The sequence below is a fragment of the Eptesicus fuscus genome, chromosome 7 (assembly GCF_027574615.1).
Source record: "Eptesicus fuscus isolate TK198812 chromosome 7, DD_ASM_mEF_20220401, whole genome shotgun sequence".
Taxonomy (NCBI): Eukaryota; Metazoa; Chordata; class Mammalia; order Chiroptera; family Vespertilionidae; genus Eptesicus; species Eptesicus fuscus.
In genome coordinates this window covers 12,234,929-12,247,163 of record NC_072479.1, presented here as the reverse complement: position 1 = coordinate 12,247,163, position 12,235 = coordinate 12,234,929, and positions in this window count along the sequence as shown.

Here is a 12,235-nt window from a genome sequence, read left to right as displayed (position 1 = left end):
TGCAATCAGGGATTGAATTTAAATCTTTTCTTTGTAGCCACTGAAAGGGCTACTCTTCCTAGAGAAACTACAGAAATGGCTCTTGGCAAGATCATTTATCTGTTTCTTTCTTTCCTCTGTAAGCAGTTGGTGTTTTGAAAGGAAGCATATTGTCTAGATTTTCAAAGTTCTCTAAAAACAGGATGGGGGTGTGCATTATTTTCACAGCATGTAACATGATTGCATCTTAAGCCGAATTAAGTACTTTGAAAGCTTGAATTCTTTGTGTTGTCATAGTTGACTATTAAGATTGAAGTATATATATCTTCTTTCCTTTCTGAGTGTTCATTGTTAGGTTGAGTGAGAATACTGAACAGAATGATTGGTTCATGGGAGAAGACTATCAAGGCTATGATAATTCTCAAAAGTCAAACTACATTTTGAAGGGTAAATCAGTTCTACAGTTTGTATAATTCTGTAACAGATTGGAAAATAATGGAACAAATAATGAGAGAAAATTGGTTGTCATCTGTCGGTCAATGATAATCACCATTAAATTAAGGTGAGTTTTTAAAATGAAGAGAAAATTTTTTTTGCCCCTTTTGTGAAATTACTTTCACGATTCATTGATTTAGAATTGCTACAGCACTTAAAAAATTCTAAAAATACCAGAAATCCTATAATCCTGTCAAGAATAATATTCTGAAGTAGAGGTGAGGTTTGGGAGTTGCTGAGTCTAGTTATAGCAGACTCAGTCTATTCAAGGAGTGTAAATAATGTTCTTGAGCAAGAGTAAATATGAAAATCGGACAAACTGATATAAATTACCATTAGTGAATAGAAAGATTAGAGAAGGGAGTTTAGGAAAAATAAGAATATAAGCATGTTTTCATATGTCTCTTGGCCTTCTGTATGTCCACTTTTGAAAGTGTCTATTTAGGTCCTTTGCCCATTTTTTGATTGGATTGTTTATCTTCCTTTTGTTAAGTTGTATGAGTTCCCTATAAATTTTAGAGATCAAATCCTTATCGGAGATAACATTGGCAAATATGTTCTCCCAAGCAGTGGGCTTTCTTGTTGTTTTGTTGATAGTTTCTTTTGCTGTGCAGAAGCTTTTTATTTTGACGTAGAGTCCCATTTGTTTATTTTCTCCTTAGTTTCCATAGTCCTAGGAGCTGTATCAGTAAAGATATTGCTACAACAAATGTCTGCTATTTTGCTGCCTATGCTTCTTCTAAGATTTTTATGGTTTCCCGTGTTACGTTTAAGTCCGTTATCCATTTTGAGTTTATTTTTGTGTATGGTGTAAGTTGGTGATCTAGTTTCATTTTCTTGCATGTATCTCTCCAATTTTCCCAGCACCATTTATTGAAGAGACTGTCTTGACTCCATTGTATGCTCTTGCCTTCTTTGTCAAATATTAATTGAGCATGATGGCTTGGGTCAGTCTCTGGGTTCTCTGTTTTGTTCCATTGGTCTATATGTCTGTTCTTGGTGCCAGTACCAGGCAGTTTTGAGAACCGTGGCTTTGTAGTATAGCTTGATATCTGGTATTGTGATCCCTCCCACTTTGTTCTTCTTTCTGAGGATTGCTGTGGCTATTCGGGGTCTTTTTTTATTCCAAATGAATTTTTGGAGAGTTTGTTCTAGGTCTGTGAGATATGCCATTGGTAATTTAATGGGGATTGCATTGACTCTATATATTGCTTTGGGTAGTATAGGCATTTTTTATTTTTATTTAAAGTCTTTATTGTTTAAAGTATTACATATGTCTCCTTTTGTCCCTATTGACCTCTCCTCGGAGTATGGACATTTTAATGATGTTGATTCTACCAATCCATGAACATGGTGTATTCTTCCATTTGTTTGTAAATTTCTCTATCTCTTTTTCAACATCCTGTAGTTTTCTGAGTATAGGTCTTTTACTTCCTTAGTTAAGTTTATTCCTAGGTATCTTAATTTTTTTTATTGAAATGGTAAATGGGATTATTTTCTCAGTTTCTCTTTCTGTGAGTTCATTATTGGTGTATAAAAGAGCCAGAGATTTCTTTGTGTTAATTTTGTATCCTGCTACATTGCCAAATTTATTAAGTCTAGTAGTTTTTTGATGGAGTCTTTAGGATTTTCTATGTACAATATCATGTCATTTGCAAATAATGACAGTTTTACTTTTTCTTTTCCAATTTGAATGCCTTTTATTTCTTCTTCTTGTCTTATTGCTGTGGCTAGCACTTCCAGTACTGTTTCTAACAGGAGTGGTGGAAGTGGGCATTCCTGTCTTGTTCCTTTTCTTAGGGGAAATGGTTTTAGTTTTTGCCCATTGAGTGTGATGTTGGCTGTAGGTTTGTCAGATAAGGCTTTTATGATGTTGAGGTATGATCCATCAATTCCCACTTTGCTGAGAGTTTTTAACAGGAAAGGGTGTGGATTTTGTCAAATGCTTTTTCTGGATCAAGTGATAGGATTATGTGATTTTTGTCTCTCAGTTTGTTTATGTGATGTATCACGTTTATTGATTTGCGGATATTATACCAGCCTTGCATCCCTGGAATAAATCCCACTTGGTCATGTTGTATGATCTTTCTGATGTATTGCTGGATCCGATTTGCTAGAATTTTGTTGAGGATTTTAGCATCTGTGTTCATCAGAAAGTGGGCATACAAAAGGCCAAGAGATATGAAAACATGCTCAAAGTCACTAATCATCTGAGATATGCAAATCAAAACAACAATGCAGTACCATCTCACACCTGTCAGAATGGCTGTCATCAACAAATCAACAAATGACAAGTGCTGGCGAGGATGTGGAGAAAAAGGAACCCTTGGGCACTGCTGGTGGAATGCAGACTGGTGCAGCCACTGTGGAAAAAAAACAATATGGCATTTTCTCAAAAAATTACTAATGGAACTCCCATTTGATGCAGTAATCCCACTTCTAGGAATATATCCCAAGAAAACAGAAACACCAATCAGAAAGGATATATGCACCCCTATGTTCATAGCGGCACAATTCACCATAGCTAAGATTTGGAAACAGCCTAAGTGCCCATCAGCAGATGAGTGGATTAAAAAATGGTGGTACATCTACACAGTGGAATACTACGCTGCTCTAAAAAAACAACAACTTAACCATTTGCAGCAGCATGGGTGAACCTGGAGAGCATTATTCTATGCAAAATAAACCAGTTGGAGAAAGATAGATATCACTTGATCTCACTCATTTGTAGAATATAATGAGCAACATAATCTGATGAACAGAAATAGATCCAGAGATATAGAAGCAAAGGGGAATGTAGGGGAGGGTAGCAAGGGGGCGTGGTAAGAGATCAACCAACCAAAGGACTTGTATGCATGCATATAAGCATAACCAATGGACACAGACAGTAGGGCCGTGAGGTCATGGGAGTGGCCGGGGAGAGGTCAATGGGGGAAAAAGGAGACATGTTTAATACTTTAAACAATAAAGAATTTTAAAAAAAGAATATAAGCAAAAAATAATCCTACAGTAATAAATTTGAAAAATTCAAACTGAAAGTCAGTTTATTGAATTCTCAAATGCTGTTTGTGTGTTAAATAGGAATAGAATATCCTAGGAATGTGGACCTTCTTAAGGTAATGCTTTTGATAGGAGTGTATGTTTTTGTACAAGAGCACAGGTGCTAGAGTAAACCAGGATCAGAGTCCCCGTTCCTGGGATGCAGTGGTGGTGACTGGCCCATTTTGGGTAGTGTCTGTTCTGGTCCAGTCAGCTACGGCCAGGAGGTAGGGGTGGTGGTTCCAAACTCAAGATATTACAGTGGTTATTAACCACCTTTGTCTTTATGAAGTCAAACCGTACCCTCATTTGTCTTCAGAGATTACATTTTGGGAAATGCATGTTTTTTTTTCCTTAGAGTCTAGTTTGATCTTGTGGACCCTTTGCAATCTTAAAAAGCTTAACTTACAGTTTACACTTCCACCAGTAAAGTGTAAACGTATCTATGTACCTCCATCCTGGCCAGCATTAGGATTTTAAAAAATATATATATTTTATTGATTTTTTTACAGAGAGGAAGGGAGAGGGATAGAGAGTTAGAAACATCAATGAGAGAGAAACATCGATCAGCTGCCTCCTGCACACCCCCTACTGGGGATGTGCCCGCAACCAAGGTACATGCCCTTGACCGGAATCGAACCTGGGACCCTTCAGTCTGCAGGCTGACACTCTATCCACTGAGCCAAACCAGTCAGGGCAGCACTAGGATTTTTTATATTTTAATCTTTACTAATCTAAAAAGTCAAAATGGTACATAACACATTATGGCTTTAATTTGTATTTCTTTACTAGTTTGTGAAGTTGGGCATTTTTTAATGTCTTTTGTTTTTGTTCAGTGAAATTGCTGGGTTACAGGGGTCCTCTCTTTTGTGAGAGTATTAGTTTGGAGAAAGTGTCAGGCATAAAATTTAGCACTAACAATGGTTCATCTCAGGACTGGATTGAGCATGAAACTGGGGCATGTGCTCTGACCTGGAATCAAGCCAGTGACCTACCTTTTGGTGCATGGGTCAACACTCAATCACTGAGCCACACTGGCCAAGCTATTAATCTTTTTTTTCCAAGTAAAATTATAATTTTATTTAAAACGAAATATATTTCTTCTCTAATTTTTTTCAATTTAAATTCTTTATTGTTTAAAGTATTACATAAGTCTCCTTTTTCTCCCATTGATCACTCCCTGCCTCGCCCCCCCAGCACATGCCTGTCCCCCCCGCGCCCCCCCCCCCCCGTCTGTGTCCATTGATTATGCTCACATGCATGCATACAAGTCCTTTGGTTGATCTCTTACTGCCTCACCCCCTGGCCAGCACTAGTCTGTTCCATGCTTCTATGACTCTCGTTCTATTTTTGTTCATCAGTTTATGTTGTTCATTATATTCCACAAATGAGTGAGATCATGTGATATTTATCTTTCTCTGATTGGCTTATTTCGCTTAGCACCATGGTCGGCAAACTGTAGCTCGCGAGCCACATGTGGCTCTTTGACCCCTTGAGCGTAGCTCTTCCACAAAATACCACGTGCGGGCGCACACATACAGTGCTATTGAAACTTTGTGGCCCATGCGCAGAAGTCGGTTTTCGGCTCTCCAAAGAAATTTCAATCGTTGTACTATTGGTATTTGGCTCTGTTGACTAATGAGTTTGCCGACCACTGGCTTAGCATAATGCTCTCCAGTTCCATTCATGCTGTTGCAAATGGTAAGTATTCCTTCTTTTTTGCAGCAGTGTAGTATTCCATGGTGTAGATGTACCACAGTTTTCTAATTCACTCATCTGCTGATGGGCACTTAGGCTGTTTCCAAATCTTAGCTATGGTGAATTGTGCTGCTATGAACATAGGGGTGCATGTATCCTTTCTGATTGGTGTTTCTCTTTTCTTGGGATGTATTCCTAGAAGTGGGATCTGGGTCAAATGGAAGTTTCATTTGTAATTTTTTGAGAAAACTCCATACTGTTCTCCACAGTGGCTGCACCAGTCTGCATTCCTACCAGCAGTACATGAGGGTTCCTTTTTCTCCGCATCCTCTCCAGCACTTGTCATTTGTTGATCTGTTTATGATAGCCATTCTGACAGGTGTGAGATGGTACCTCATTGTCGTTTTGATTTGCATCTCTCGGATGATTAGTGACTGTATGTTTTCATGTGTCTCTGGGCCTTTTGTATGTCCTCTTTCGAAATATGTCTATTTAGGTGTTTTGCCCATTTTTTGATTGGATTGTTTATCTTCCTTTTGTTAATTGTATGAGTTCCCTATAAAGTTTGGGGATTAAACCCTTATCGGAGATAACATTTGCAAATATGTTCTCCCAAGCAGTGGGCTTTCTTGTTGTTTTGTTGATGGTTTCTTTTGCTGTGCAGAAGCTTTTTATTTTGACGTATAGTCCCATTTGTTTATTTTCTCCTTAGTTTCCATTGCTGTTCCGGTAAAGATACTGCTACAACAGATGTCTGCTATTTTGCTGCCTATGACTTCTAAGATTTTTATGGTTTCCTGTCTTACGTTTAAGTCCGTTATCCATTTTGAGTTTATTTTTGTGTATGGTGTAAGTTGGTGATCTAGTTTCATTTTTTTTTGCATGTATCTCTCCAATTTTCCCAGCACCATTTATTGAAGAGACTGTCTTGACTCCGTTGTATGCTCTTGCCTCCTTTGTCAAATATTAATTGAGCATAATGGCTTGGGTCAATCTCTGGGTTCTCTGTTCCGTTCCATTGATCTGTATGTCTGTTCTTGTGCCAGTACCAGGCAGTTTTGAGAACTGTGGCTTTGTAATATAGCTTGATATCTGGTGTTGTGATCCCTCCAACTTGTTCTTCTTTCTCAAGATTGCTACAGCTACTTGGGGTCATTTTTATTCCAAATGAATTTTTGGAGAGTTTGTTGTAGGTCTTTGAAGTATGCTGTTTGTATTTTAATGGGGATTGCATTGACTCTATAGATTGCTTTGGGTAGTATGGACATTTTAATGATGTTGATTCTTCCAATCCATGAACACAGTATATTCTTCCATTTGTTTATGTCTTCCTCTATCTCTTTTTTCATTGTCCTGTAATTTTCTGAGTACAGGTCCTTTACCTCCTTAGTTAAGTTTATTCCTAGGTATCTAAATTTTTCTGTTGCAATGGCAAATGGGATTGTTTTTTTATTTTCTCTTTCTGTGAGTTCATTATCTATATACTAGAGGCCCGTGGCGCTTGCCTCAGCCCTCGCAGCTGCAACTTTGTCCAGACAGACATCTGGAAGGATGTCCAGTCTAATTAGCATATTACCGTTTTATTATTATAGATATAAAAAGCCAGTGACCAGAACGCCATAATGACAGGAACGACCGGTCACTATGAAGCCCACTGCGGTCACTATGATGCCCACTCCAGCCAGTGAACCGGCCTGATCTGGGGGTGGGGCCAGCTGGCCAATCTCCCGCAGCTCCTCTCCCGAGCCAGCCCCGCCCCAGATTGGCCTCTCTCACCCTGATCAAGGGCGGGGTGGCTGGCCCCTGTTTGCCCCCCCCCCCCCAGTAGTGAGTGGGTGAGGCTTGCCAGCAAGCCTCCTGCAGCCTCTCCCCCAGTCGGCCCCAGCCCTGATGGGCCCACAGCCCCTCCCCCTGCCCCAGCCGGCCCCGCCCCTGATCACCCACCCTATCCCAATAGGGGTTGGGGCTGGCCTGCCAACCTCCTGCAGCCCCTCCCCCCACCCAGCCCCACCCCAGATTGGTACCCCCACCCCGATCAGGGGCAGGGCAGGCCAGCCAATTGCCTTTGGCCCCTCCCCCTGGCTGGCCCTATCCCCAATGGGCTCCCACCACCCTGAGTGGCCCACAGCCCTCCCCTAGCTGGCCCCACCCCTGATTACTTCCCCACCCCAATAGAGGGCAGGGCCAGCCGGCCAACCACCTGCAGCCCCTCCCCCTGGCCGGCCCCGCCCCCGGTGGGCCCCCACCATCCTGATCGGCCCGTGGCCCCTCCCCCAAGCCAGTTCCATCCCCGATCAGCCCTCCCCCCCCACTCTGATCAGGGGCAGGGCCGGCTGGGCAACCACCCATGGCCCCTTCCCCAGGCTGCTGGGCTCTGATAGGCTCCCCCCATCTCATTTGGGGTTGGGGCCGGTTTGCCCACCACCCACAGCCCCTCTCCACGGCCAGCCCCATCCCCGATCACCCCCCCCTACATACCAATCGGGGGTGGGGCTGGCTGGCCAACCTTCCAGGGCCCCTCCCCAGGCCCCATTCTGAGGCAGGGCTGGCTGGCCCACCACCCAGAGCCACTCCTCATGGCTGGCCCTGCCCCCAATTGCCCCCTCACCCCAATTGGGGGCAGGGACCGCTGGCCAACCCCCCACGGCCCCTCCCCCCAGCCAGCCTGGCCCTGATCGGCCCGTTTAGGGTGGGCCAGCCAGCCAACCTTACCCCATCTCCTACTGACAGGCCTGACCCCAATCCGCTGATTGGGACCGGGCTGGCTGGACCCCACCAGTACTCGAATTCGTGCACTGGGCCTCTAGTTGGTGTATAAAAAGGCCATAGGTTTCTGGGTGTTAATTTTGTATCCTGCTACATTGCTGAATTTCATTTATTAGTTCTAATAGTTTTTTGATGGGGTCTTCAGGGTTTTTTATGTACAATATTATGTCATCTGCACATACTGACATGACAGTTTTACTTCTTCTTTTCCGATATGGATACCTTTTATTTCTTCTTCTTGTCTGATCACTCTGGCTAGCACTTCAGTAGTATGTCAAACAGGAGTGGTGAAAGTGGGCATCCCTGTCTTGTTCCTGTTTTTAGGGGAAATGGTTTTAGTTTTTGCTCATTGAGTATGATATTGGCTGTAGGTTTGTCATATAAGGCTTTTATTATGTTGAGGTATGATCCCTCAATTCCTGCTTTGCTGAGAGTTTTTAACAGGAAAGGGTGTTGGATTTTGTCAAATGCCTTTTCTGCATCAATTGATATGATCATGTGATTTTTGTCTCTCAGTTTGTTTATGTGATGTATCACATTTATTGATTTGTGAATATTATACCAGCCTTGCATCCCTGGAATAAATCCCACTTGGTCATGGTGTGTGATCTTTCTAATGTAATGCTGGATCCGATTTGCTAGAATTTTGTTGAGGATTTTAGCATCTATGTTATCAGGGATATTGGCCTGTAATTCTCTTTCTTTGTAGTATCCTCTGGTTTTGGGATTAGGGTAATACTGGCTTTATAGGAAGAGCTTGGAAGTCTGCCTTCCTCTTGAATTTTTTTGAATAGTCTGAGAAGGAAAGGTTTTAGTTCTTCTTTGAATGTTTGGTAAAACTCTCCCGTGAAGCCGTCTGGGCCCGAGCTTTTGTTTGCTGGGAGTTTTTTGATGATTGCTTCAATTTCCTCCTTAGTTATCAGCCTGTTGATATTTTTTTATTCTTCTTGGTTGAGTTTTGGAAGTTCATATTTTTCCAAGAATATGTCCATTTCCTCTAGGTTGTTTAGTTTGTTGGAATAGAGTTGTTCATAGTATTTTTTTTTTAACAATCCTTTGTATTTTTGTGGGGGTCTGTTGTTATTTCGCCTCTTTTGTTTCTGATTTTGTTTATTTGGGTCCTCTCTCTTTGCTTCTTGGTGAGCCTGGCTAGAGATTCATCAATCTTGTTTATCCTTTCAAAGAACCAGCTCTTGGTTTCATTGATCTTTTGTATTGTGTTGTTGTTTTTTTTTTTTTGTTTGGGGGGGCGTGGTTTCTGTCATTTATTTCTGCTCCAATCTTTAGTATCTTATTCTTTCTGCTCACTCTGGGCTTTTCTTGTTTCTCTCTTCCTAATTCTTTAAGTTGTAGAGTTAGACAACATATTACCAGTTTTTATTGTTTTTTGAGGTAGTCCTGTAATGCTAAGAACTTCCCTCTCAGGACTGCTTTCATTGTGTCCCATAGGATTTGGATTGTTGTGTTTTAATTGTCATTTGTTTCCAGGATGTTTTTAATTTCTTCTTTGATCTGTTTGGTAACCCAATCATTGTTTAATAGCATGCTATTCAGCCTCCAAGTTTTGAATTTTTTTGATCGTTTTTATTGTAGTTTATTTCTAATATTATGCCAGTGTGGTCTGAGAAGATGCTTGATATGATTTCTATCTTCTTGAATTTGGAGAGACTTTGTCTGTGACCCAATATGTGGTCTATCCTTGAAAATGTCCCATGTGCACTTGAGAAGAATGTATATTCCGTAGCTTTGGGGTGACATGTTCTGAAGATGTCAGTTAAGTCCATCTGACCTAATTAGTCACTTAGGATTGCTGTTTCTTTGCTGATTTTTTTGTCTAGAGGATTTATCCAGTCATGTCAGTGGATATTAAAGTCCCCTACTATGATCGTGTTGCTGTCAATCTTGCCCTTGATATCTTCCAGCAGTTTTTTTTATGTATTTGAGTGCTCCTGCATTGGATGCACATATGTTTACCAGATGTATATCCTCTTGTTGTATCGATACCTTCAGTATTATGAAGTAGCCTTCCTTATCTCTTGTTATGGCCTTCACTCTGAGGTCTATTTTTTCAGATATAAGTATTGATACCCCAGCTTTTTTTTCATTTCCATTTGCCTGAAAGATATTTTTCCATCCCGTCACTTTCAGTCCATGTGAGTCTCTTGTTCTGATGTGGGTCTCTTGTAGACAGCATATACACTGAGTGGCCAGATTATTATGACCACTCCATAAGTACTTCATTGGGCCACCTTTTGCCTTCAATATTGCGGCGATTCTTCTTGGCATTGACTCCACGAGATGTTGAAAGGTGATGCGAGGAATCTGACACCATGCCTGATGAATAGCACTGTCCAGTTCTGTGAGATTTGATGGTTGTGGAACAGCTGCCTGATGGCTCTTTTAACTTCTCCCATCAATGCTCAATTGGATTGAGATCTGGTGATTGTGGGGGCCACCTAAGCAAGGTAAAGTCTCCCTCATGTTCTTGAAACCACTCCTGCACAATATGAGCACCGTGGCATGGCTCATTGTCTTGTTGGAAGGAGCCATCTCCATTGGGATACGCCATCAACATGATAGGATGAACTTGATCAGCAATGATACTTAGGTATGTTGTGCTATTCAGATGTTGTTCCACACGAATTAAAGAGCCCAAATCATGCCAGGAAAACATGCCCCAAACCATATCACTGCCCCCACCAGCTTGAAGGATTGTACTCGAGTGTGGGGTGCATGCTTTCATGCTGTTTCCGCGAAATTCTCACTTTGCCATCTGCATGATGCAACTGGAAACTTGATTCATCGGACCACATGACTTTTTTCCAGTGCTCGACTTTCCAATCCTTGTGTTCCTGTGCGAATTGGAGATGTTTTATCTTGGTAACCGCAGACAGCAAAGGTGTTCGAACAGGCCTTTGGCTTCCATATCCCATACGATGGAGTGTATGGCTAATTTGCCTACAAACGTCAGGTGGTCATAATAATCTGGCCACTCAATGTATATGGGTCATGTTTTCTTACCCACTCGATGTCTTTTGATTGGGGCATTTAGGCCATTGACGTTTAAAGTTATTATGGATAGGTACTTGTTTATAGCCATTTTTATTTTTTGTGCTTGTGTTCCTTCTTTTATTTTATTTTTTCTTCTTTTTACAGCAGTCCCTTTAGCATTTCTTGCATTGCTGGCTTGGTAGGATAAACCTCATTAGCCCTTTTTTGTCTGTGAAGCCCCTGATTGCCCTTCAATTTTGAATGATAGTCTTGCAGGATAGAGTATTCTTGGATTCAGTCCCTTGCTTTGCATTACTTTGTATACTTCATTCAATTTCCTTCTGGCCTGATGTGTTTCTGTTGAGAAATCATTTGATAATATAATGGGGGGTCCTTTGTAGGTAACTCCCTGTCTCTCTCTTGAAGCCTTTAAGATTCTTTGTCGTTAATGTTTGCCGTAGTAATTAGGATATGTCTTGGTGTGGGTCTTTTGGGGTTCCTCTTGTTTGGGACTCCCTGTGCTTGGGTGCCTTTTTTCTTCCCCATATCAGGGAAGTTTTCTGTCATTATCTCTTCAAATGGGTTTTCTAATCCTTGCTGCTCTTTCTGGCATTCTGGCACCCCTATGATACATACTAGTATGTTACTTTGTTTCATGTTGTCCCAAAGTTCCCTTAGGCTCTCCTGCTTTCTAATTTTTTTCTCCAGTTGCTGTTCAGATTGAGCTTTTTTCTGTGCCCTGTCTTCTAGCTCACTAATTTGGTCCTCCACTTCTCTTAGTCTACTGTTGAAGCCTCCTATCGTGTTCCTTATTGTGGCTATATCACTTTTGACTTATTCTTGGTTCTTACATAGGTTGTTAATTTTCTCGTCCATCTGGTTTATGAACTGTACTAGAGGCCCGGTGCACGAAATTCGTGCACGGAGGGGGATGGTGTCCCTCAGCCCAGCCTGTACCCTCTCCAATCTGGGACCCCTTGAGGGATGTCCGACTGCCCATTTAGGCCCGATCCCAGTGGGCAGTTGGTTATCCCTCTCACAATCCAGGACTGCTGGCTCCCAACTGCTTGCCTGCCTGCCTTCCTGATTGCCCCTAACCGCTTCTGCCTGCCAGCCTGATCACCGCCTAACCACTCTGCTGCCAGCCTGATTGATGCCTAATTGCTTCCCTGCCAGCCTGTTTGCCCCCAACTTCCCTCCTCTGCTGGCCCGATCACCCCTAACTGCCCTCCCCTGTAGGGTTGATCGCCTCCAACTTCCCTCCCTT